The following is a 26,968-nucleotide window of genomic DNA, read 5'->3' on the forward strand; positions in this document are numbered from 1 at the left end:
TGGACAACCCTGCAGTGGCCACAGGATTAGAGGAGGTCAGTTTACATCCCCATTCCAAAGAAAGGCAGTGCCAAAGATTATTCCAACTACCGCACGATCGCGCTTATTTCGCATGCTAGCAAGGTGATGTTGAAAATCCTCCAAGGAAGGCTGCAGCAGTATGTGGACGTGCAAGCTGGGTTTCGCAAGGGCAGAGGAACTAGAGACCAAATTGCCAACCTTCGCTGGATCATGGAAAAAGCAAGAGAGTTCCAGAAACCCATTTACTTCTGCTTTATTGATTATGCGAAAGCGTTTGACTGCGTAGATCACAGCAGATTGTGGCAAGCTCTCCAAGAGATGGGAGTTCCAATTCACCTCATCTGTCTCCTCAGGAACCTTTATGAAGGACAAGAGGCCACAGTCAGAACTGGGCATAGTCTTACTGATTGATTTCCGATTGAGAAAGGAGTGAGGCAAGGCTGCATACTGTCGCCCTGCCTATTTAACCTATATGCAGAGTGCATCATGAGGAAGGCCGGTCTGGACGAGTCTTCAGCTGGAGTGACGATTGCTGGAAAACGTATCAACAATCTTAGATATGCGGATGATACCACTTTAATGGCAGAAAGTGAAGTGGAATTCAAGAGACTTCTGATGCGCGTACAAGAAGAGAGTGAGAAGTTTGGGCTTAAACTGAACATTAAAAAGAGAAAGTTAATGGCGTCTTGCCCTATCAGGTCCTGGAGCATCAATGGACAAGAAGTGGAAGATGTGACAGATTTTCTCTTCTTGGGCTCCAAGATTACCTCGGAAGGAGACTGCAGCCATGAAATTAGGAGACGCCTGCTTCTGGGAAAGAGAGCAATGGTTAGCCTTGACCGCCTAGTAAAGAGCAGAGACATTAGTCTGCCAACCAAGATCCGTATAGCTCGTGCTATGGTCTTTCCAGTTGTGATGTATGGATGCGAGAGTTGGACTGTGAAAAAGGCTGACCGCCGAAGAATTGACGCGTTTAAATTGTGGTGCTGGCGAATACTCTTGAGAGTTCCTTGGACTGCCAGAAGATCAGATCAGTCGATATTGTCGACCATAAACCCTGACTGCTCATTGGAGGGTCAAATTCTAAAGTTAAAGCTCAGCTACTTTGGTCATCTGATGAGAAAAGAGGAGTCGCTGGAGAAAGATTTGATGTTGGGAAAGGTTGAGGGTCGCCGGAGAAGAGGTAGGCAGCGAACGCGATGGTTAGATGGCATCCTCGAGGCACTGCAGATGAAGTTATGTGATGTTAGGAAGATAGTGAGAGACCGGAAAGCGTGGCGTGACATGGTCCATAGGGTCACGAAGAGTCGGAAACGACTGAACGACTGAACTGAACTGACATTGTCTTGCGACCGAATACATTAAATGAGGAAAAAATAGGAATAGAGTCGTGCCTCGTTAGTATGGACGCTTTGGTTTCCGACCAAAACTGTCCATAACGCGAGTCATCGATTATAACGAGTCATGAATAAAAACGAAAAGTATATAATTGAGAAAAAATTATATAATGGCTGCTGTTTTAATTAAATTTGTAATTAAAACCAGTCGATTTGTCGATTCTACCCCCTTCTCCATGAATCCGTCGACCCGAAACGTCATGTCTGTTCTTAAACCTTGTCAGCCATCCTCTTAAGTAGCTGAAGGCAGTAATGCCTAGACCGAGCGTAGAATAATATTTCTCAGTAAACATCACCCTGTTTTACTGAACAAAAATTCCTTAAGTCATCGCAGGTAAAACCTATCAAGACGGAGGAGAAGAAACGGTACGCACCCATAATGTTGCCGAGGCGGTGAGGCTTCTCTTGAAGCATTTCATCGCTCACGACAACACCATTCGCGCGCACATTCCCGAACCACATTAACAAGGCTGACTTCATTTATTCGAACTGTGCTGGGCGCTGTCGGACTGTGGCTTACTCTGTGATGTCGACGTTGAACCATTTATCGGAGTCCTGTAGTATAGATGCTACCATCGACCTGGCGAAGCTGAGGCCTAGTCGAACTTGGGTCCAGTCCCTCACGGTTTGGATTGACTCAGATGGCTTTTTCCGCCTGTATTCACATATTTCCCGCTTCGCACCTAATTTCAGCTCCGTTCTTTTGCGTTTAACTCCCGCCATGCCAAAGGTCAGACTAAAGTTGAGGGTTACAGGCTCCTGATTCTTTGCGCTCTTTATGCCAAGTTAACCTCCCTGATTTTCTGTTCTTCTGATTCTCTCTATTTTGCCTTGTACTGTTTATGTAAGGAAGCGAGGGAGTCAAGTTGGCAGGCTACTATACATAGGGCTATCGAACAGCCATTTCCTGTGCCGTTTCTATGTATTCCTATAAAACAAACACTGCAAGCCGAAGTACAGTTTAGAACGACGGCTAGCCGACCACGAAAAGTACAGACCTTGTCAAGGCCGCATCGTTGACTCAAGGCGAAGCCGACATGCGGACCGCCTTGAGTGCAAGATGGGGCAGGGCAGTTCGGCAGCGCAACAGTGACGAAAACCAGGAGCATGGTTGCGTGCTCGTCGCCTTTCTTTTGTCCCTCTACTTCGTGAGTGTGTCTTAACTCTGACCGAAAAGCGTTAACGGCTTCATGGAACACACTTTGTGTTCTGGGATAGAAAAACTTCAGTTCCCACCCCCACTTCTGGCGCTTGTCTTTCTTCCTATTATTTCTTTATGGCGCTTTTACCAGCCATTATTTATTGCGACCACGTGTTGCTGTTTTCCCGACTGCGGCCTCTCGTTGCGGCGCTGCCGCCGCCCAGGAATCTCCCGGTTACCTCTCCCTACCTTCCGCCTTCCTTTTCTCCTCCTCCTCCCTTCCTTTCCGCTCTTGCCCCCCCCCCCCCCCCCTCCTAAAACGACGACATGCCCACTTTGGTTCTTTCCAACTTGTTGTGACAGTGCATGGTCCGCGCTTGCGCGCGCTATTGTGCGCCTGTGGGCATGGTATTGATATGTGCTGATTGTGCAAGGGCTCTAAGTGAGCGTGTTCACATGAATCTTTTTGTGTGAGCGTGCTTGGCTTTGTCGTGACCCTACAACTGCCAAGTTGGCCCTGTCAAGGGAACGTCAAGAAAAATACAAAGAAACGTCGCCCTGTGAGAAATAGCCGGAAGTGCTTTTGTTCAACTGTTCACCTTTCCCGTCGAGAGGCGCTATGGTCAAGTGAGGAATGCCTATTGTCCAAAGGAGACGATCGGAGTGACACGTCCGCTGGCGTACAGGAGAAGAAAGGAGCATGAGGATTACGGCCATTAGAAGATTTCCCGTGAATGCAGGAAAAAGTTGCAATTGCCGGAAAGGGACAATGCTGGGAGCTGTATTTGTGGCGCGCACGTACACTTGGGTTTCTGAGAAGGAAATCTACTTGCTGGAACCAACATACCGGATCTTTGCAGAAGAATCGAAATTTACCTCCTCGCCGTTCCCAAGCTCTACTCGACAACAAGTGACCACGCCCGACGAAACAATACTGGACCAGTCAGTGCATCAGACCATAAGTGCAGTGATGTGTTCGATTGGTTGCCGATATCTGAGGGGTGTGCCCTGGAACTGATTGGTCAGCATCTCCAGAGAGGGGCTGGACATTGGGGGTTTTAAGGACGTTGCGGAGCACGAAATGACGCTCTGAGCCCTGGGTAAACGGCTCATCCAGACGCTTCTCGCTATGAACTCTTAACGCTTGCCATACCCTTTGCTGATATACCCTTTTTTTTTCATGTAAATAAGTTTTCTCAAAGTGCCATTAAACCTGCTTGTATATATTTTACCAACTTCTGAGATTCAATCCTTCATCAACCCGGAGTCTCTGCACTCTACCAAGTGAAGGCCGGATCAACTTAGTCCCAGCGTCACGACAAACTCCACAAGACTCGTTCAGGCATCCGGCCGTATCGGCTGTTGCATAGGTTCCCGGCCTGCGCACCCTTCTTTAACTTGCGTTCGGACTCTCCGGCTTTTTTCAAACGATGTCCATATTAACGAGACAAAAATACATGAACCGAGTGGGCTGTGTGAATTCTTCGCCTGTCCACTGTTCAGACAGCGAGTTTCTTTATGAATAAGCCGTAAATACATTTAAAAAGTTTCGCCCCCAGAAAAACGGCCCATAATTCTGGTCGTCCATATTAACGGACGTCATATTAACGGGGCACGAATTTTCCATAACTGCCACTCATGAAGCGACTTGTCGTGAAGACTAAATCCCCAACAAAACAAACAAAAGAGGAAAAGACAGCAACACACCAAACAATCATAAAGCTTGGCCAGCGCCGAGTGAACAAATGTACCTTCAGAAAATTTCGAAGAGGAATGCTGTTTATGTTATGAGGTCCCAACCGGCCACTAATATGTGTTTGTCTATAATTCTGTGATCCCGTGGCGTATTGCGAGAATTGGCGAAATTGCTTCTTCGAACATCATGGTTACAATAAAAAATTACAGTGGTCGGAACTGCTAGGAAAGAGGATTAAACGTGAACCACTTTGCGGTCGCGAACATCGGCTCGCCCGTCAAATTTCGCCGGGGCAAAATGTCCAACTCTCACCCGCCTCAAGAAAAAAAAAAAAAAAAAAACAAAAAAAAAAACGATATGAGTACTTGTACGTCCGAACAGAATACTGGATACCATTTCACCGACAAGTCTGAGACGAGCTTCTTTGTTGTATTCACTTGTTTTCCTTTAAAGACTGAACTAATAAATTGCACGATGGTGTTTCTGAAGCTGCTTCGCCGCATGCACCATACGTGCATCCAGAGAAATCATTTCCCCGTTAGTGTCGTATAGTTACAGCCCATGAACGTAAAATAAAGACAAGAATAGCATCAAGGAGGCGAGCAAGCAACCCGGAGGGACAGCGCTCCCTGCTGTGCACGCGCTCGATCCTCCCTTCGCCGTCCGTCTCCATGCATCTGGTTTTGCTCATGCGATGAATGCCGAACTGTCACCAATACACACCAAAGGCAGTGGCGTATGTGTGTCAGTTCTGCTTTCAGAGCCTACATCGCGCTTTCCAATACTTGCAAAAAAAATATATAAAAAAACTAAATGACCGCGCCGTCAAGTGGAAAGGAGGGTTGTACTATGGGCCTCTGAAAAGATGCCAAAGAGCCAAATGTGAGGGAGAAGCCTGTTCTCTGTTCGGCAGTGTACGAACTTATATGACATACAAGAAAAAATATATAAAAAAATACCATGGTGACGAAAGTAATAAATGTCGCACACTAAAAACAGAAGAGAACCGCGCTTCCCAGAGCGTATAGAAGATTTGAGACATCGACTTAGTACTGCATTCCTCAGTGCTAGCATGTAATCGGCTTCATTCACGTATATCTAAATTGACTTTTAAAGAAAAAAACGAATGTCTGAAAATATTATTCTGACATCTGACCACAAAAATGTTCATCCAATTGATTAGTCCGTCTCGAGCAGACGGCAGCACAAGAGACACGCTCAGTTCGCCACACCAATTCGTCCGTCTATAGGCACCAAAATGTCGAGCCGGAAACCATCTCAATACTTTCTAGCTGATAAAAAACATCTAGGAGAACGCTTTCCTCTATTTTTTCTGCGCCTAAATAAGAGATTTCAAGAGAACCCGGATATTATGAAGTTGAGAATCTCTTACTCTCCTCCTTCCTGCATTACTTGATTTCACTAGTATCTGAGAAAGAAACAAAGGGCCCTAGCGGTGGAAAAACTTTTTTTTTTAATGGGATTTACTGCATACAAGCCCCATATAATATTTTTGTTCTTCTAGCTAGGCAAATGGTTAACATGCGCAAGCTTCTTTCCTGTATACCAGCTGCGTCTTATAAGCTGTGCCAACCGTTTCATCCTCTTGCATGTTTTACCGCTATATTGGTTATATAAGGAACGTTAGCACCTTCATCCCATTTCAGTTGTTCGGGACCACCTGTGAATCTGTTACAAGGAACAAGCAGCACAAGACCAAAGAGAGGTTATTCTGGAGAATATAAGAATATAAATTTACAGGACCGGAGTATAGAACGATGGCGTACAGTTCGAAAGGCGTACAATTCGATAAAATGCTCAGACGGTATTGTGCCGGTTTTCCTGGTTTGTTCATGTTTTCCTTTTTTCTAATTTGTCAGTATCACGCTTTCTAACAATTTTGCTGCATCATTTTTTGTTAAGTTTCTGTGTAATGAACAGCGGGGTCCTTTATTGAATGTAAGGGAGCAGAGCGCCTGGAAACGGGCATGCACAAGACACAGTTCTGCTCCGCGCCGTCTGCGCAAAGACAATTTGCTTCGCTTTTTAATTTGCTTGTTTGTTTGCGGCATCTGACAAAAGCACCGTGGGTCACCGTGAGTTATGGGCTTTGCGTGCTCCTGGGTGTTTGAGTCGGCGGCAAGCATCGGCACGATCAAGTAGAGGAAAAGGGGTGGCGGGCGGGGGGCATGAGGAGTTCGTGAAGTAACAAAAATAAAATATCTCCTTCCAAGAAGACCAGAGGGAAGCGTCCTCGGGCTGCGGACATTACGGTGGAATACCGAAAGCTGGGCAGGGGCTGCGGCATCCGGTCGTCCGAACGGGGGCTAACCGAACACCATGAGTCGGCGGGCACACCGCGGCAGTACGCTCGAACTCGGCGTCAAAAGGGGCTATCTTCGAAGTAAGCCCCGGCAACAGCAAAAAGCCTGGGCCTCACAATTTCGACCTCGTGCAATGACGACCTCACTCAGCCTCAAACTCACGCGTGAGGTCGAGGTCCAATTTCGTGACTTCACTCAAAAAATTTCGAGCTGTCGCCGACCTCACCTCAACCTCACCTCACTCCGTGAGGTTGAGGTCATTTTGAGGTAGAGGTCGACCTCATGAGGTTGCCCACGTCTGCTCTTGACAGAGGTTAAAGTCTTCTACGGCGGTTTACTAGTTTTTCTCAATTACGGAAAAGGCTGATCACTTGGAATGCTGCTGAGTTCACAATGTATCGATCATAAATCGCGCAACCTCCGTCACTCGCAGAAGTGAATGCAGACGAAGACTAGATATCGGGCAACTCTCCAGCGCTACCGGCTCCTAACTGGAGCGTTTGTTTCTTAGGCTGGGAGGTAAGGAAGGAAAGATCATTCCTCACTGTTGCTGTCAAGAATCGGTATTTTATGGCTTAGGATGAGTCGGCCTTTGACAAAACACGCAAGAAGCAGCTTGATTCCGCAGCAGGTGCAGCCCCTGCAGATGGCCCCATTCGAAAAGCGCGCGCTCACTACTCGTAGGGTGCTTACTATACCCAAGGTTGGCAGCGCTATTCCGTGGAGAAACTCGGCGTGAGGCCATTTTCATCAGACGGAGCTCCAGCAGCCTTTGAGCAGGCACAGGCCTACCTAACTTTCTGCCACTCCGTGCTACGTTCGCCTTCTCGGGGAATCCAATTTCAAGGCAAAAGCTCGCGGTGATTCCGCGAGATTTATTCGTGAAATTGCGCGATATGTGTCCGCCAGACGTCGCAATACGTCCTGATGTGGACACAATTTCCTCGTTCGGCTAGTTAGGCCTAGTTCCTATAAATAGCCCCTAGGGCCCCTCGTAAGTGAGTTCACTCTCGCATGCATATGAGAGTACTGAGGTGACGATGTCGCCGACAACGAAACCAAAGAAAAGAGGAAGAAAGAAAGAAAGAAATGAAATTGTAACAAGTACACAAACATGCAATATAGAGGTAAAAGAAAAGAAAGAGGAGAGGCTTTCATGCTTAAGCTCATAAGCGAAGCTAAGTGCAATTCTGTAATTTTGTTAGACCTTTGGTTATGCTCCCTTCACGTTACGTGTCCTGCCCATGCCCATTTCCTCTTCTTGATTTCTGCTAGAATATCATTAGCGAGTTGTTTAGGGGAGTAGGATAATAGCGGGGTGCGAGTTCGCATGCTCAAGTACCCCTCGCCTATTCATCGCAGCACTCCGCGCGTGGGTATTGTTGCCCCACCCTACCCCTAACCATTTGGGTCCCCCTATTCTAAAACTCCCATAGAGAGATATAGCATATCGTTACAGTTACAGATATAGCATATCGTTACAGGTTACAGTTTATCGGACTTGGCGGGCGACATCTGCGCATGCGCGGCCATTACCGCGGTGAGCAGTTTAGGGATTACCGCCGCGGAAAGTTAGCGTCAACCCGTAAACAACCGCAAAATAAATTTGCGATACGAGCATAGCCAAGCCAAGCGAAGCCAAGCAAAGCCAAACCAAGCAACGCGACCATACTTCCAAGATGGCGACGGTGGCGGCGGCGGACGACTGCTGCAGCAAGCGCACTAGCGTAAGCCATGCTACGCGGCAGAACGCGATTTCGCATTAAGGATGATATTGCTCTCCTTCGCGAGGTAGTAAGCCAGTAACTCCAGTTAGCGCTCTAACGTCTCCTGTCTATTAACGTTGCGCCTACCATTTACCGTTCCCTATCTGTGTTGTCTTCAATTTGAGTCGAACCCTTTTTTTCAGCCTCCACGTTTCTTCGTTTCGAGTTACTTCTTCCACCCAGATAGCCTTGGGTTGTCTTAAGTTCGGAGCATGTGTGGTTGGTGCATGCTTGTGCGCTGTCACTCTTCCAGATGCGTTATAATCATGCTGGTCCCATTCTCACTGAAAAAAAAAAAAAAATAAATAAATGGTTTGCGAAGAAAGCGGAGCAACGAGGATCAGAAAACAAAGTTTTTATAACTCCCAAGCGAGAATTTTTTTATCCGCACTTGCGAATGAATAAAAGAAAGCGTCTGAGGATTAAAGACCAACTTCTCTGTGACTAGTGCTGCTTGGAGGTTAGGCAGGCGGACGCTGGAGGAGGATTAGCATAATCTAGTCCCAGAATGCATAATTTCCTGCTTGTAATTACCTAGTATAATCTGTATTACCCCCGTTCTTGCAGTTAATTGCCTACAAAATCGCAGCAGCAAGTTTCCCTTGACTGTAGTATACAGTGACTATGGAATGGGCCACGCGTCCGCCTCGACTGCTTTGTGACCTTTTGATAGTTGCCAATAAATGTTCACCGTTTCTGCGCCCTAAGGATGTTTCTGTGCGAAACCCCGTCTGGTGAATAAAAGTAAGGAAGTTGGAGATGGGGGGAGGGAAGCAAACCGGTTTCTTGCGTTTTCCTTCGTTTCGTTGAATCGTTACCTGTTTCGTGCTGGCTGTTATTTCGCGCATTGTACATTGCTTCGTCGTTTCAGAGCCCTTTTATTGCATCCTATATTCAAGGTGCTTTTAGGGCATGTCATAAAACCTTAGACATGAGAAATTCTTACAGAGGGAAAGTGGCGCACGAAAGACGGCTCGGCGATAAAACCTGGTGCGAGGGGGAAACTGAAAAGGCAGCAACAAAATGCGAAGGAGCTTGTCTCGGACGCACGGACTGCGAGCAGCCTTTCATGGAAAGTGTGTTTTCCTTAGTCTTTTCTTTTCTTCTTGCTCTTGGATGAAAATGAAACTCGCCTGTCTGGAAGTGTAATTTTATTAGAAAAGATTTAGTGCGGCGGTCTTGACGCATGTACGGCTCACTTTTGAGTCTCGGAGCGTTTTATTTTCGGGCATTGCAACATTCACTCCGCCCGCTCACTCGCAATGCAGAGAGCGTTATCTCAATTCTGCTTCTTTCCATAGTCTGTCTCCCGCACTGATGCGTAATCTTCTATGGCTGTCTATTTTCGGGCTTCATGCTCCTACCGTACACTGCGCCCCCGCTCCACCTGATGGCATCAAACGCGAGGATGCTTATTTCTTCGGTAGTAGTGCTGTACCTACTTGCTCCGGGCCCGCTCATTCTTACTGCCTTGGAATTTCAGCCTGGACTCGTTTTAATACACGCTGGTCGCGCGCTCGCACACCGAAGTGGAAACATATTAGTGCGACGATTAAAAGGCATTGCACCGTATGACGCGCTGTGTTCGCGTGCGCGGCAAGCAACTGCGATTACCTCGCTGAGCGCGCATATGCATACTGGAGTGGGGAGTATGCGTCCAGGCCGTGTGTTGTGACTCTTCCCGATCCACTGGGCACATGCTTATGTGATTCGAAGCCTGAAAAAGCGTGCCGCTACTAATGCGTGGGAAGAAAGATAATCCAACCACGTTTTTCTAGTGCAACGCAACCATGAAATATATATGTGCTAAGGTAGACCGAAAAATAAGTGACAAGAAACGAAGTGCAGGCGTGGAGATGAGGAGGTAAGAGTGGTGCAATTTCTTCCGTGCACAGAGGTGTACGCAGTATACAGAGTATCATTCATATGCAGCAATGATTATATCGGTCAAACGGGAAGACGTCTCAACAAAAGGCTACGTGAACATGACTACTCCTTCCTCTAACCTGGCACTATACACATCAAATAGTGCGACCACGAGGCCTCTTTGCACCTTCCTTCTTCAATGAAGCTTCAGTGTTGTACAGTCACAAAGAAAAATTAACAATAGGATCGAATCCCGGCCGCGGCGGTCGCTTTTCGAGGGAAGCGAATAGCGAAGTACCCTGTGCTGTGCTATGCCTGTGTATGTTAAAGAACCACATAAGGTCCTAATTTCTGGAAAACCTCCATATGGCATCTTTGATAGTCTTAGTTGCTTTGGAACGTTAAAATCCATAAACCAAAATTAACGAGAGAATTAAAAGAAGCCTACCTCATTCACAAGAGTTCTGACACGTGCGCACCACACCGCGCTATCATTCATTTCATTCATACCTGCGAAATCTCATAGCTTGACGAAGCTGGTTGACGTGAATGTTTTTTTTTTTATTTATCTGCAGATGGTACACACTTGGTAGTCGGAACGCTTTGTTGGAACATAAGCGTGTTGCTCCAATAAATCAAGTCAGCGCTATTCTTTTCTACTCGCTTGTCCTTTGTCCGTTGCGCTGCGTTTTTAGGAAAGCTGGCAGGTGACCTGGCTGGGAAGTGATTGGCGGGTCGGCAGCGGCGTCCATGGCACGAAAATGCCGGCATGCGCAGTCATGAACGATGAAACGTAACATTATGTGTAGTCATGATTCATGTACAGTCGTACATGAGTCATGAACCATGTATCACACTTGGCGGGTGGCGGAGCTCGGGAAAACTAGATTGCAATGGCATCTAGCAACAGCTATCCAGGATCGAGACAGTCGTGGCGGCGTCCCATTACATCGACATGCATGTGTCGCTGCCGCTCTCTCTAGATAGCGTTTCGACGCAGTTTTTCCGAGCTCCCCGACCGGATAAGTGTTGTATATACCACTTTTGCTCGCGACTGTAGTGCATTGTGCACTGTAGCATTACTCAGTAGCCCCGCAACAGTGGGGCAGTGCTCTCGAATACTGAACCCAAGGACGTAGGTTCGACCCCGACCGTGGTTTGGAGGCGAAATGCAAGCCGCCCGTGCACTGTGTGATGTCAGTGCACGTTAAAGAATTCCAGGTGTTCGAAATTTTCGAAACCACCTACAACGGGATCCATCATAGCATAAGTAGCTTTACGCTTTGGGATGTTATTCGCCGCGAGATAGACCTAGAGGTGGCGCCACCGTCACTCCGGTAGTGTGGATCGGCAGCCGGCGGCGCTCGCAGAAACGCACGCTGCGTAGGTCTGCTTCCGAGTTTACGGCGGGTTTGTTGGCGATGAAAACGTGTCTTCTGCAGTATTTCTGCAATATTGCAGAAAAAAATTCAAGGATTTCGCCAATGCAGCAGAAGAAGCGCGGATTTTAGGAAAACAAAGCACGCAACCACCAGACCTAGATTTACTTTGCACATTTCTTGCGCTGTACCGCGCTCACGCGCCTAATGCTTGGGCCTGCCTAATGACAGCTTTGTTTTTCTTATCGACTTTTAAACAGTTTGCGCGTGTCTCATGCGAGTGAGACCGGCGAATTTAGTGTCAAGCCCACGCAGATACCTGCAGTACTTTAGATTGAATCGAGAAAGCCTGGTTCATTATATCGTACTTGACTCGAGGATTAAGCAGGTTAAATGCAGCACTGGCAGCGCACTGCATGGCAAGTTGCTTTAGACAACCACGCACAAGTATTCCCCGAAAATGAGATCACGCCGACGCTATACAGGAAACCTCGCCGCACAGGAAAGCTGATTGTTCACGTGTACAACGCTGAGGGGATTGAATTTGCCGAGATGCTCTTTGCGGCCACTGTCATAGAATGTGATAGCGTATTACTGCATGCGCCACTAACTGTAAATGATTTCCTGAAACCGAGGAAAGTATAAGAGATTTCTGATGTGTGTGATGTTAATATATAACGGTAAATTAGTATTGTAATTATTTTGTTTTGTAATGCCAATAAATTTCACCGTGTGAGAGGACTTTTACACACTTGACAGAATTTACAATAATCAGCGATTAATTTTCAGTAACGTTAAAGTGCAAGCTACGAATTACTCGCTGCGAAGACATCGTTATAAACTGCGCATTGGCACTGTCATGTTCTGGGAAGCAATTTTACAGGCTGAAAACTTTATCACTATTTATTTAGCAGTGACTAAATCTTATGCGAAGTAAAATATTAGGGTTGCTTCCAAAACAAATGCCATATATAAAACTATTCCGAAAGAAATGGAGGTCATCTTATCATGCGACTATAAAGATGTATTTATTCCCGAACTAAACACTGATATTTAAGCCCGCATGAAGCTGTTTTACTCTCCTTGTCAGAAACGACGAGTTTGCTCGGAAACAGGACTTGGACGAAAAGGGATTATAATGATTATAATAGGCTACCAGTAAAGTACATTAATCTAGGTGTATTGTGTAATATTTAGGGTAACAATTAGGTGCAGGGAATATGTTTCCCAAACATTCGAGCATTTCTCTAAAGCAAAATGTGCTCACTAAAACTTTTACGGATGCACAAAAGCCTTCAACGACAAAAAAAAAAAAAAAAAAAAAAAAAAAAAAAAAAAAAAAAAAAGAAAAGGAATGCATATTGGCCCTGGTTTAACGCATGAAAGCGGCATCGGCTATGACGGATGATTGCAGAGGCTGGTTTTGGTGTCGTTTTTTTTTTTTCATTATTATCACTACATTTATAACGTGGGATTGTTTATTGTGCAGTCAAATCCCACAGCAGAGGAGCGCCTTTCGAAACAGTTGTGATTGAATCCCCCGTTCTCGAAATCAGCAGTCGAGCGCCCTTACCATTGAGACATCGCGACAGAGGTTTAAAAGCAAAAAAAAAAAAAAAAAAAAAAAAAATACTCACACAACTCTATCGTGAATACAGAAGGCATATATAGAGTGGTCTGTTCAAACTGCATTCTGCTATATGAAGCAGTCTGCGGTGGCATATGTTTTAGTAGCTGCGGTATTCCAAACAGAAACGGGAATATGCGATTTCTGAGCGTTTGCATTAACTTTTATTGACGGCAACGACCTGTTTTGCTTTGACACGGCGGTAACGACAGTACCACTTCGTTTGAGACACCGCGTGTCAAAGGATCTCAAGCGCCGAAGACCGCGATGGATGATGTCCTTATCCAAGCATGACATGCTCGATACGGACAAGTATATATATATATATATATTTATGGACTGTTCATATTTATTTTGCAAGAGGCTATAGGTAAGCAAAAGCTGACAGAAACTGCGAAACAAACAAAAACACCCTTGTACACGCCGCATGTGCGCGCGTAAATCACTGCGGTCTGGCACGTACCCGACGCGAAAGCGTATCCACACTGAGTAGGTTTCGCCGCTGAGCCGCAAGGTGGCGACTCTGCTCGATCTCAAGGCCAATACCCCATATTTAAAACCTAAATCTGCATTAATCAGCAGTTGACTAGTAATCTACAGTAGCATGTAGAATATGTATAAACATTGCGATGAGACATGACTCATATTCAATATAATAATGTTTTAGCCTTCTCACACGTAAGCAGTCTTAAGTCATCATCATCATCATTAGTATCCGGACTATACCCACTGCAGGGCAAAGGCCTCTATAACCCGGTCCTGTGCTAGCAGCATACGATTGACCCCCGCAAGCTTAACCTCATCCGCCCACCTAACTTTCGGCCACCTTTTGCATGCGCTTTCTTTTGGAATCCAATTCGTTACCTATACCGAGAATCGGTTATCCTCTCTTTGCATTACACGTCCTGCCGATGTCAATTTAAACTCGGGTTTGTTCCCTAGCCCGCGCTTCCTGTCTCCCCCCCTTTAACGTTACACCGATATATTTTCCGTTCCATGCTTGGCTCTCTAAGTTGTTCCCAATTTAAGCAGAACGCTTTTCGCCAGGTTCCATGTTTCAGCCCAGTAGGTGAGTACCGGCAAGATGCATCTGTTACATACTTTCTTGCTTAGGTTACTGGTAAGCTGCTAGTCATGAGCAGCAAGTACTTAACAACTTGTCTTCGTTTCAACCTGATTCTCCTAGTTATTTTCCTTTCGTGGTCCGGATCTACGGCTACTCCCCGTCCTATGCAGACGTATTCCCTTATTACTTTCAGCGCCTCGCTACCTATAGTAATCTGCCGTTCCTTCCCGAGGCTGTTGAACATTGTTTTAGTATTGTGCATATTAATTTTAGGCCTACCATTCTGCTTTGCCTGCCCAGATCATTAATAACTATTTCGTTAAGTGTATCTGCCGGTTCATTCATTCATTCATTCATTCATTCATTCATTCATTCATTCATTCATTCATTCATTCATTCATTCATTCATTCATTCATCCATTCATTCATTCATTCATTTCCGTCCACGTACGTTTCGCTATTGCTGACAAAAACGAACAACATACAGCCATAGGGACTCAAGTTCTTTTTTAGTGTTCGACTGGAAAAATGACCAACTCCGTACTTATATGCATCCCCAGCATTAAGCGGCTGCACGTTAGACCGTTCGGCGGGCTAATGAAGATCACAAAACAAACACAATGGCTGCTGAGCTTGTGGCGATCCACGCAGCCTATCCGTGGAGGATATCTTTATGGTGCGAGTTCTGCGACTCTAAGTCAACGTTGTATAGTTGATACGAATCCCGCATGATCTTCTGCCACAGGACGTCGCTGAACTCCACTCGTAGAGACCAAAGAAAGGCCAGCATGATGAGTACCATTAAACATTGTACATACATGCCCCAGGTCTAACTCCCGCTATTATATTATTTATATTCCCCCAGCTGCCAGCCGGATGAGTGAAACCGTTATATAGTGCAAAGAAACAATAATCTAGTGTTTCCCAGAAATCTGCAGGATATGTCTAAAACAAGCGATGAAACGGATACAATGAAGTACCACCGAAGAATCACACTGTACCATGCAACCGCGACATTGCTCCCGTATGCATGCCATTGCAACTCCGCTGTTCTAATTATCGCCAAGCTGGTTTGAGTAAAGCTTAAGGATGGACGGTACTATGCATAATTACTTAGTTAAAATATCAGATGGGCGCTCGCGGCCCCATCTGTCACGGTGAGCGGTCACAATCTGTTCAGCGGCACGCGCACTCGACAAAAGCAGCTCTACATTTCATGATCCAAGGTAAATAGAGAGGAAGAACATGGCTACACAGGATGCAGGAGCACAAAGTGGAGCCTCAGTCTTCAAGCCGAGCCAACGTTTCTTCAAGGAGACTTGTCATCGTTTGCGTTACGTTCAGTGCTCTTTCATTCTATATGCCGCCTGGCATGGTGGGCGCAGAAAATTTAACTTCTACTTCATGCCTACATCCAGCTTGCAATAGGCGATGTTTCATCCCATGAACATATGATGTAACAGCAATATATTTCTTCTTGCTGGGTGTTTCAGGAATTCGTCGTTTGCTGGGGACATTTACTTCCTTTAGGATATTATTAGGAAAACTGTTACCACGCCAGCAGATTTTTACTATATTTAGCGGGCAAAAATAATGTGTTGCGACAGGTGCGATCTTTAGCAGTTTTGAGGTCTTGTTGGATTCTTTTTTAGTAGTTTAGGGTGGGCCTACAATTTTTTCTAAATCAGTGTATGTTCTGCAAAAGTTATGTGGATGTGTTCAGGTTAGTATGGTAATCGAGCTCCCATGACCTTTTTTTTTTTTCAATTAAATTTATATATGTGGTGGGCAAATGGTTAGCAAAGGAATCAACCTTAGTTTTACAATATAGGGCGAATTTTTCGATTTCGAAAATTTAGTATTTTAATTTTGGTCATAATCGAGAAATCAAATAATATTATTAAGCATTGAATTGAATAGCCAAAGCACCCCACAAAAAAAAAGAGAGATTACAGAGTACAGAAAAAGCTCAAATGTCAATTGCGTTCTCCCATGAAATGACAAGAAAAAGCGAATTCATTCCATTTTAAGCTATCAACAGCCCTGTCAACAAGGTCAACAAGCAGAAAACGACTTTATAAGCATTGAGATGGCTTTGGATATTGCATGAGATAAAGTGTTACCAAATTCCGCAAATACGAAGTCCATAGTTTGACGCCTGCTTCTTAAGGGGATGCCATAAGCACTGCTATAAAATAAAATGTTGCGTTCAGTTTTATATTTATTTTTATAAATTTATTTTACATAATGCAGTACTTTTTAGTGCTGATATTTATAATGTACTTAGGTATGTTTTTATTTTTAGTTGATTTCAATAAAAAATCGACCGAAGTCGCAGTATCTTTTTAAATTCGAATCAAAGTTGTCAATTCTTTTATATTCTTGAATTTTGGCCGATTTTAAACTAACATGAAGAAAGAACGAACAACTCTAGAGATTCAAATGTGTCCAGAAATAAAGAACTAGGGCTGGATAACATAGACATGAAGTTGCAGTGGCAACACTTCATTGAGTCGTGCCAAAATGTAGGGCTTAATATTAGCAACTTTGAGGACAAGCCTTCCGTTTCATATTTATTTTTATAATTTTAAAGAATGTAATGCGAACACTTCTTTAGTCCGTAATATTTCTGAGGTACTGAGGATTCTTGAGGGGGATATTAATAAAAATAGAAGATAGCGTTTCATTAAACGAATCAAAGTTGCCTCTTTCTTCCTGTTTTCAAGTCTCGGTCTATTTTGATGCCTTGTGGAGAACATATCTGGAAATCTAGAGCCCCAAAGTTTGTGCGAAATTAAGAGCGTAACCCACATAATAAATAGAAAAGGTTTTAATGCAAACAAATTAAGACATCATGCCAGTATGTAAGATTGAAAATGAACATTTTTGCAGCTCTTCGCTCCTGAAGCAAAGTTTGCGATTGTTTACTAAATCAACCGCAAAATAAAACAGGTTTCTAATCGTTTCTATAAAAGTAAAAGTTTCATAGAATTACTGAGTAAAAAAATAATAGATAACTATATCTTAGTACGGAAGCAGCAGGTTTCCAAACTTGCAACTTTTTGAAATGGAAAGACGGCGTTTTCCACCTCTTTGTGATATACGTAAGAGTTTTTGTCCGATAAAACTACTGCATATCTTGCAAAACCAGGCTCGATTCCTTTAAGTCGAGACATTTGCCCACCACATATAAAACTTTCATTGAAAACAAAACAAAAAATGGTCGCGAGACCTCGATTACCATTCTTATCTGAACACGCCTATATTCACTTCTGTAAGAGAAAATCGCTGTGAACGCGTGGCATCACTGAGATGTCAAGTTAGTAGATATTTCAAAACGCCTAATACGCGTTGAATTGATTTCTGCGGCATTTTTTAATGCAACCATCGAGTTTGCTGCGGCCAGGCATGCGGTCCGGCAGACTGTGGGCCGTCAAATATACGCAGAAATGCAGGAAAGAGTAGCTGCTGGACCTCAAGTTTCTAGACTGGATAATGGAAGTTCCAAATGCTAATAAACGCTCTTTGTCTAGCTAACAGTCGCCGGTGCTCCCTATTGAAACCATGAGGGCCACGAGTTCAAATCGCTGCCGTTCAATTGCAGTTAAAGACGCCTGTGGGAGAGCTACATTCTGAGACGAAGTGAACAAGTACAACCATGCTTCCGAGAAAGTCATATATCTTCGAGCTTGCCCTGTTTACTCTCTCCGTGCTGATGCTGCTCTGGTATAGAATGAAGAGGTTGGACGCATGTTCAGTCAGGTAAACAATAACGAATGTAGACAAGGAACCTCATTTGATCCGAGGTGATGAATCCCATTTTAATTAATTGAGCCAGATTGCGAAGGCAGAGAGAATGGCGCCTTATTCCTCGCAAATGGAATAAAGAAGATCGGCGCAATATGAAGGCGTACGTTCACAACAGCACAGTAATCCCACCCAGAACAGGCGGTGCGAGCAGAAACTCGCCTGCAGAACGCTCGGCAAAGCAAAATGAAGCAAACGACGTCTTTTTGCGACTGAAAGTGCTGCAGAGTTTGCAGTCAGGAAAGGAATATGTTCTTGAGAAACTTCAGTTAAAAACCACATAAGGAAGGCAGGATATTCAAGAAAATGAAAGTATTCGTAGTTCGAAGTTTCTAGTTGAAAAGAAAAAAGTGCTTTTTAACAGTAATTATATGATTTGCAGACATTAACAAAGAATGCGTTAAACGTATTTTTAACACAATTATTTATTTTTATCGGTTTTTAATGGGCTTTTGGGACTACCTATGGCAGGTTTTCTATTTTTGACTTGGCAAGACTGCTTATTACATGCGAACATGATCAAGTTGTGAGAGAAGCCTGCTGACCACAATTTATTTACCTGCTCGTTGAATGTATTCTTGATGGCACGCTCGCAGGACTTGAAGATCGCCGAACATATGCATGAAACGGCTATGCCGCACTTGGAATGCCCGGATTTAAAATTGAGCAGAGTCTTATTTGATTTTGGTTCAAACGCCCAATATACATTGTCATGCCTCAAATTGAACCTTAGATCAAGAAAAGGGAGCATATCACCAGAGGGGTTTCGAATGCGAAGTTCAGGCCTTTTGCGCAGTAGCTGAAAACCTTTGAAATCTCTTTCACGCATCATTGGAGAGGTCATGAGTTGCTAGGAAAAGAAGGCAATCGCCCACGTATCCGGAGACTTTTTTTTTTTTTTAAACGGCACCAACATTATTATTAATTTCCTTTTCAACACAACTAAAAAAAAATTAACTTGCATTTGGTGCCACACTCGATATTTGCAAATACAATTTGCTCTGAAACTAAAAAAGAAGAAATTGATTGCAAGTATATGGACAAAAGTTCCAGAAAAGATGACACAAAGATACCAAGATTGCGAATGAAGTTTTGCTTTTCATTGTCACCTCTTATACATATGCGACACGTGACAAGATATGTTCGCGCGGAAGTATAGAGTCGATCATACTTGTCTAGAGCGCTAGAGCACTACGCTGCGAAGGAAATTAAGTCAAATCTTAACACAGCTGCTTTATTATCAGCAGTATGTTTGTGTCTGTGCGGCATGCATGGCTTCGCTGCAGCTTTAGAGCGCGAGCAGTATCACTAAAGGTCAGTGCCTACTGTGTAACGTAAGTTCAATTACTCTGCACAGCACCGCTCGAGCGCTCTAGACAAGTGTGATCGACTCTGTACAAGCCTTGAACGTCTGTACCGAAGAACAGACGAATCTGACAAAAGGAAATAGTCTTCAGTTGTCAGCATTCCAAGTTACCTCCGCAAAAATTTTGACACCGCGTGCTGCCATGTATTTCGCTCAGTGACAGTGCATCGAAATGGAATCCCCGCTTTGCGAGTCTTGGCGGCAAAAAGAAAGAAAGATATGCCCAAAGAATTGCTGCTGGCATTTTTGTACAGAATATTGTTGTTCCAAGCCCTGTCTGCTGAATAGCTGAATTCAATATAACTGTAAATCTTACATCGTATTCCTTTTTATATTGCCATTTACAAGATTTAATTATGGCAGATAACATGTCCAAGGAAGAAGCAAGACTAGCCATCAAAAAGATTGACAATACCTTGTGTTTCCATTCAATTACGCCAATTTGATTTTCAGTGCAGTTAATTTGCTTCGCATTATTACATGCAGTGTGACGTTTGAGCTATGTTTCGACCGCATATATAATCACGATTTCTCTCACTTTCTCTTCCGCAGCTCCACGTGCGACCTCGCGGCACTCTCTGCCAATCCGGATTTTCTCAGCAGCACGTCAACGCTGCTGAGTCGCTGAACGAGACTCTTCTGCGTTAAAAGGTCGGTACTCTCGACGTGAACGCCGCAGAGGGCTGACTACTAAAGTTGCTCGCACTCAAAATCTACATTTAGGAAAGCGTTCTAAATAACCCCCCCCCCCCCCCCCCCCCGCCAAAACAATTTAGGCGTTTCCTGCGAGTTTGCTTAAAGTATTTGAAAATATTATATTTTATCAACCTATAGAAAAGGCCCATGAGAGTTATCTCCACAGGTGAACATGGTCGCTACGTATGAAGGCCCACGAATTGTCGTAACGTTTTGTTGTTGGAACCTTTTACGAACTTTTTTATTATTTTTGAGAGAGAGAGAGAGAGGGAGATAGGCTTTTGTAAAGACTGGAGAGAGGTTGGTCCGATATGCTTAGTTCCGTAGCCTGCTTCTGCGATCCGAGCAAGGGATTAAGAAAGAGGTCTAACATAGGGAACTAAACAGAGGTCCCAGTAGGTACAAACACGCGTCTAGTAGGCCACTCTAATCACGTCCGCGAGTTGGGACATGATAGCGCAGGAAGCGAGGTAAGCATACTTCAACAACTTTCTTTGCTGCTCAATTCTTGGCCGATTCTCTTGTGTGGGTTATTTGGTTAACAACAACAACAGCCGGTGTGCCTGTTGAGATACTACCCCCCCCCCCCCCCCCCTCTGAATCAAGTAGCTAAAATATTTCTTATGAAAAACGAAATATAAGTGCATAAACTACGGCTCCCTCCTGGTTAGTGCATCATTGCTTGTCTTTACGCACAGTAAGCTCGTGAATAACGACTTTTTTGTTGTTGTTGTTCACGCGTACTGAACGATTAGACTTTCGGCAGCGAACTGTCATTCGTCTCTCTTGAGTTGTAGGCCTCCGCTACGGCATGCCTTGGCTGGGACATCTTCTTTGGCACGTTCAATTACATCAATTAAAATGGTCACTCTCAGAGCTGAAGAGCTTATACTGCTTGGTTAAGGCGGCTGCAAGCATTCTGCCACTGGTTACACTTGCCTCAGGACACGATTGTATACGACGCGGAGCTCGAAAAGACGATCTTGGTGTATTGCTTTCGCATGCATTCTTTTATTGTTTATAAATTCTTATTGACCGGAAGGTTTATTACGAGAGCGGTGAGCTCCTACATTCGTGTGAGGCGACCGCCACAACTGCTGATTTACTTTCATCCAAGCACGAAGAGCTATAGTTCTTTTCTATTTTGTGAGCAGTAAGAGGCACAGCAGCGCGAATATACGTGTGTCGGGGTTCCGAAGCTTCTGCCACCCAGCAGGTTGCACGAATCGCCTATCACCCGCCATTATTAATACACGGAACGGCCACCTGCCGCTGTTGACTCGAGGCAAAATAGTGAGAGGAAAATCTCCTCTTTCCTTTTGTACGGGAGAGGCGAAAGACTTAGATATAACGAAAGACTCGGATATAAGGAAACGCTCGCATGAATCCAATGACTCTCTAATTTCAATAAAAAGAAGGCGGCTGAAGGAGCATAGGTAAACAACGACACTTCTTAATGACAACTTTGCTTCCACACCCTCCGTTAAGTACAGTCTTCGTCAAAAGTGTAGAGCCCAGGAGGCCTGCTTCTGAGCCAGTTCGTGCGGCTTGTAAGGTATTTACAGTGTTCCAAATCTCTTGAGTGTAGGAAGATTTTTTGCCCTACCCTCTCCTATGGGAAGGACCTCCACTGATGCTAAATCAGCTCTACTGTACGGCTCAGAAGTAGACCCCCGGGATCTACACTTTCGACAAAGGCTGTACATTGCAAATGCATACTTCATGGAATGAATCGTAATTATCGCTTCTGAAATTTTCTGTACAGCTGTGCCTCTCTTTTAGGAACAATGAGAAAACGCTTTTGTATGTGATGTGCCGTTGTTGCTGTCGGTCTCATGCGTGCAAGATACCTCGTTTCGCTATCTAGAAGGTTGTTGTTTTCTGTTCAATGAAATAAATGGCCAGTTGTCTGAGAGCGCTGAGAGTGGCGCGTGTGAAAATGTGAGGTGACGTGCTCTGGCATATAGCTCGTTGGGGCCGGCCAGCTGCGATGCTGTCATGCCGATGTTTTCGAATTAACTTTTCTGTAAATAAATAAACCTCGCGTATGCGTGAGAAGCTTAAGCAGGAGCTGTGACAGCTGTCGTTTGCATTCAGATACATCTGAAAAAAGCATTTCTCTCAGCCACTTCTGTAGAATTCTCAAGTGTCATAATCTTTGCAAGTGCTTGCCGCAGGCCTATAGAGTGACGTACCGCTGCCGTCGACAATGCCGAGTGGTTGCTTCAAGACTGATGGCTTCGAGCAGTAATATGTAGATTGCGTTGTTTGAATAGCAATGGAATATTAGAAATGCATATATATCCTCTGCAGCTGTAAGGACGGCGCGAAGCGCGCTGTGTTCGCCGGTGTTTACGGTAGAGAATCAAGAGAAAGAAAACTTCAGTATATGTTTCTCCCAGCTCCAGACAGCATAAGGCCTATCGTATAAATTAAATTTTGCTGCTTAATATTGGTGCGCATTTTATTCACTATTCGTGTCCTTCTTTTGTAACCATATATATGGCGGTGATTGAAACACTTCTTTATTTAGAGCATTTTGTACCGCAGCTTCGCCGTTGTAGTCTTTAAGAATACTGGGTCCGGTTTATTATGAAAACAATTTTGCCTACTTTGCTACCTAACCATGTTTTGTAATTGAGTGTCATGTGTCATGTGCTGCAGAGAAACCTGCTACTAATTGTTTTTTTAAACATGGTGTTTTCGCAGTGCAATGGCAGCTTTGTGGCTAGTACTATAGCATGGATTGTTGGCGGACATACGAAAACAGGCGCATGACGGTAATTCTACTGCTGCTCAGTTAATTTCTGGTAGTTTCCTGTTTTAACTGTTGCAGTCAAGCGCCTGGCTGCAATTTAAATCTCAGTTTTATTTCAAGACTCATACTAACTTCTTACACACAGAAGGCAAATGATAAGGCTGCTTAATAAAAAGGAACGAATGGCGAGCAGTACACAAACGTCGCTTACTTAAATAGGTTGTGCGGTAAGCCGGACACGAACTGCGAGCAAAACTGTCGTCGCAAACACAGTAATTAATTGCATAAAAAATTGAAATTTATTCACTTCATTTAGCGTGCACGTTTATACTGAAAACTTGGCGACGGTGGCATTTGAAGATTGATCTTTTTTTTTTTTTTCGCCTTTAGTAACACGCCTGCGTTATGAAATATGCGCGTCAGAATTTTGAGCCCAATCCGTCTAATTATGCATGCGAGACTGCGCCACTCGATCGGCTTGATATGTTTCTGCCATGGTGCGGCGCAGTTGTTGGTGGGGGCCTTAAACTCCTTTGAACTAAAGAAACGCGTGCCACAAAAGGAACTTTCATTTTGCAGAAAGTGAATTCGATGTCGCACATCTTTAAGGATGTTTTCATAGATGCTGCCAGTGTCCCGTTAGGCGTTATGGTCGGGTAAAGCTCAAGAAAAAATTACTGGGCGTTCCCCTTGAGGCCATTTGGGCTGCAGTCACCCTCCCCCGCTGTCCGTCTCTGGTTGTCTAGGCGGCGAGCGGCGCTGCCCTTTTATCAAGCAAAAGGGAATCGCTGAGTGAACCACTCGAAACAACGGGCAAGAGCGAGCTGTTGGAGCAGCGGTGGACGTGGACGTGACTGCACAGCGCACAGCTGTGGTGGCGGCTAGTCACGTGATGCGTCACGTGCCACATCTGGATAGAGGGAGTGGGCGATGCTATACGTAATGCTACGATCGGCGGAGCGGCGAACGTGAAAAGCGCGCAGCTGTGTAGCTGTGTCTTCGGTGCGCCTCCCGTTGGAAGTCATTTCCAAACCTGATTTGACCTTCAGCTCTGCATGAGACAAGTGGAGCTTCGCTCCAGAAACCGGTAGGCGCCCATCAAAGGAGGCCCTTTTACCAGTGGCATCGACCGATTTCATGACGCCGCGGTTAATCCGATTAAGCTGCGTTGAACCCCTTTTCACCTGCCACATCCTCTGTTGTCACGCTGGGTTGTCCACGACCTCATGAGGTCGTTTATTTATTACTGTCCACGACCTCGTGCACAGTCGTAAACGTCCTCATGAGGTCGTGAAGAATAATAAACAGTGATGCCGTAACCCCCAAAATTAAAGCCGCTAGCGTGAATAGATGGCACGATGCGGCAAATATGACAAGAAGCCTATATTTGCGGACACACTGAACAACAAAAATGGCGGCGGTAGATAGTTGCGATGGGCGTCTGGTGTGAGGGTGTATGGGGGTTGAGCGCAAAATATATTTGCCTAAATATGCTAAGAAATAGAAGTTTAAAAGAGTATGCGAAATAGGGAACTTATTCGTGTTCGAACTTGTGAAAACCACATTGTGGTAACTAAAAAGGCAACCTCATGCAGTCGGTTCGAATCCAAATTTCTGACCGTTACTCTTCTTTACGGAGGAAGGCAACAGTTTTCTTCTATCTTCTAATCTACTGTCAGTGAATTATCTACACATATTGACCTTGTCACAGGCAATAACGTTTTCCTGGATCACTTTTTTACTCATTCGTAAATCCACAAAACTTGATACAAGGCACATTTTCCTCTGTAGAACACGAATCCCAATATGTTGTACATTTCAAACTGTCCACTATCGATTGCATTCGGAAGTGGAAGGAGGTTTCCTGGAAAGTCCTCAGCCTGAGAGCTGTCCGCTTTTATCGATAACACTTCTAAGCTGACCGCCAACGATTGAGTGGCTGTCACCAAACTTGAGAGCAATTTTTTTGTTTGCCTTGTTTGTGGCTTCACTTCCCCCATAGTCGCGTTCTAGTTCGTGCCTTAGCACGGCGCGGATTGTGCACGAGTTTAGGACGCTGGTCAGACTAGGCGTCGCGGTGCTGTCAGCGACATTTGTCGCTCACAATTAATGTCAGCGCGCAGCGAAAAGGCGGACTGAGCGAGCGCGTGCGCGTATTTGCGGCGCAAACAGACGAGCTGTAGTTCTTGGCTAACCCATACGTCCTGAGGCCCGCGTTATCCTACTTAGCTGCAGCCACGCCGCCAGCGGTCGGTGGCGAGTGCTGCTGCTGTTCGGAGTGCTCGGGAGAGGCTGTACTTGGTAGCGGCCGCGATTTCTCACACTCAAGTGGCACGGACAGTCGCCGCCCGGAGCAGCGCGTTCGTCTCCGGTAAACAGGGCTCCTCAGTCAGTTTTAAACCGATCGACGTGCACGCGCTCCGTAATCCAATCAAAGAGCGGCGATTCTTGCCCGCGGCACCCCCGGTACTTGGGAGTTTTCAACGAGGTCACGCTCAGGCGCAAAAAAAAAAAAAAAAAAAAAGGTGAGAAAGATAGTAAAGAAATATCACTGAATATAAGGCGCTCACCAACCTCTTGCCCATATAAGCATGGGCGGAATCGATGACGCACTCAATTATTGATTTCACTCGACGGTGAGGCCTAAATGTCGGGCGGCGTGGGCGGAAACCCTGTGTGTGCGTAGCCCGCACCTCGGGCTCTGGAGTAAATACACGGTCGTGCGCGCCTTGCTTGCGGCCGCGAAGTAACTCCGAGAAACAGAGATGCGCTTGCCGGCACCTCGCAAGTGTATAGGCGGTGTACATATCAGCTGCGAGTGGCCGACTGCTTGATCACTGAGCGCTGCATCGACGGAATGGTTTTCTGCCGCCTTCCACTTTGCAAGCCACCTGCCCACTTCCGTGCAGAAAAATGCCGTCCGTGCAGTAGAGCTCTCCTACGTTTTGCCATCGACGAAAAAAGCAAGAAATTTTTGTTTTTGTTTTTTTTTTTTCGAAACGAGCTACACATCTGTTATTTGCATGCAGCGATGTGATCTCACGGCACGAAATCCGCAGCACTGGCTTTTCATTCAGCCTTCTTTGAGACTGCATATTTTGAAGACATTTATAGCAGTGTGCCTCGCCGGAAGCGCAGCAGCTCCGCTCGGTCGTGTGGCACGGGTTGATAACAGTTACAGGGCTCCAGTGCGATTCGAACCAGCTGCCTCTGGCATCGAAGATCAACGCGTGACGCTGTCCGACTATGTGGTGCTCGCATGCTTGCACTTTCGGTCCCTCGGAACTGTATCCCTGGAGGGAGCTGGGTGGGTTCAGCCGTGAAATTAAAATGCGCCCGTTTTGCACTTCAGGCGGCTGTTACGCTCATTGACTTCTGAGTGATTTGCGCGCGCGTGTGTGTGTGTGTGTGTGTGTGTGTGTGTGTGTGTGTGTGTGTGTGTGTGTGTGTGTGTGTGTGTGTGTGTGTGTGTGTGTGTGTGTGTGTGTGTGTGTGTGTGTGTGTGTGTGTGTGTGTGTGTGTGTGTGTGTGTGTGTGTGTGTGTGTGTGTGTGTGTGTGTGTGTGTGTGTGTGTGTGTGTGTGTGTGTGCGCGTGCGTGCGTGTGTGCGTGCGTGCGCGTACGCGCAAAGAGAATTGAACCATTCATTGCCTCAGCGGCGACATCAATGTTGCTCGCGTATATAACGTGCACAGGGTGTGAGCAGTTCAAGAAGTAATTTCTACACTGCTCTGAGACGCTTCATTGAACAGTCGACCAAAGGAATGTCGACCCCGCACTTCTTGCTTACAATTCGCTAAAGCTTTGCAAGTGAGTGTGGTTATTGTTACCGCTGGATAAGAAACATTGGTGCGTGCGTAACATGGAGCTTGTGGAGTTGATGCTTCAGCGTTTCGGTGCTCTGGTATATAAGCTTCTGGTGTGTGGAATTTTCCACAAGTCTCGTCTCTGACCACAGGACCCACAGTTTCGCGCGTCATTTAAGCGGGTGTTTTTGAGACGTGGTGACTGTCGCTGGCTAGCAGGCACCAGCGAAGATGAACACGCTGCGTTCTTGTA

The 26,968-nt window shown here is 45.3% G+C and overlaps 1 protein-coding gene across 8 annotated transcripts in view; it reads left to right on the plus strand.

Moving 5' to 3' along the window:
• Positions 1-26,968, plus strand: part of LOC146204005 (TOX high mobility group box family member 3-like) — a 615,155-nt gene that overhangs the window by 121,132 nt on the left and 467,055 nt on the right. For all 8 annotated transcript variants that reach the window (XR_014703941.1, XM_084589039.1, XM_084589037.1 and 5 more), the window contains one exon: positions 20,009-20,107. The gene's annotated coding sequence lies outside the window, so the exon portion shown is untranslated. The remainder of the gene's footprint in view (positions 1-20,008; positions 20,108-26,968) is intronic.

This window comes from Amblyomma maculatum, chromosome 1 (assembly GCF_055883805.1).
Source record: "Amblyomma maculatum isolate TAMU_Amacu chromosome 1, ASM5588380v1, whole genome shotgun sequence".
Classification (NCBI taxonomy): domain Eukaryota; kingdom Metazoa; phylum Arthropoda; class Arachnida; order Ixodida; family Ixodidae; genus Amblyomma; species Amblyomma maculatum.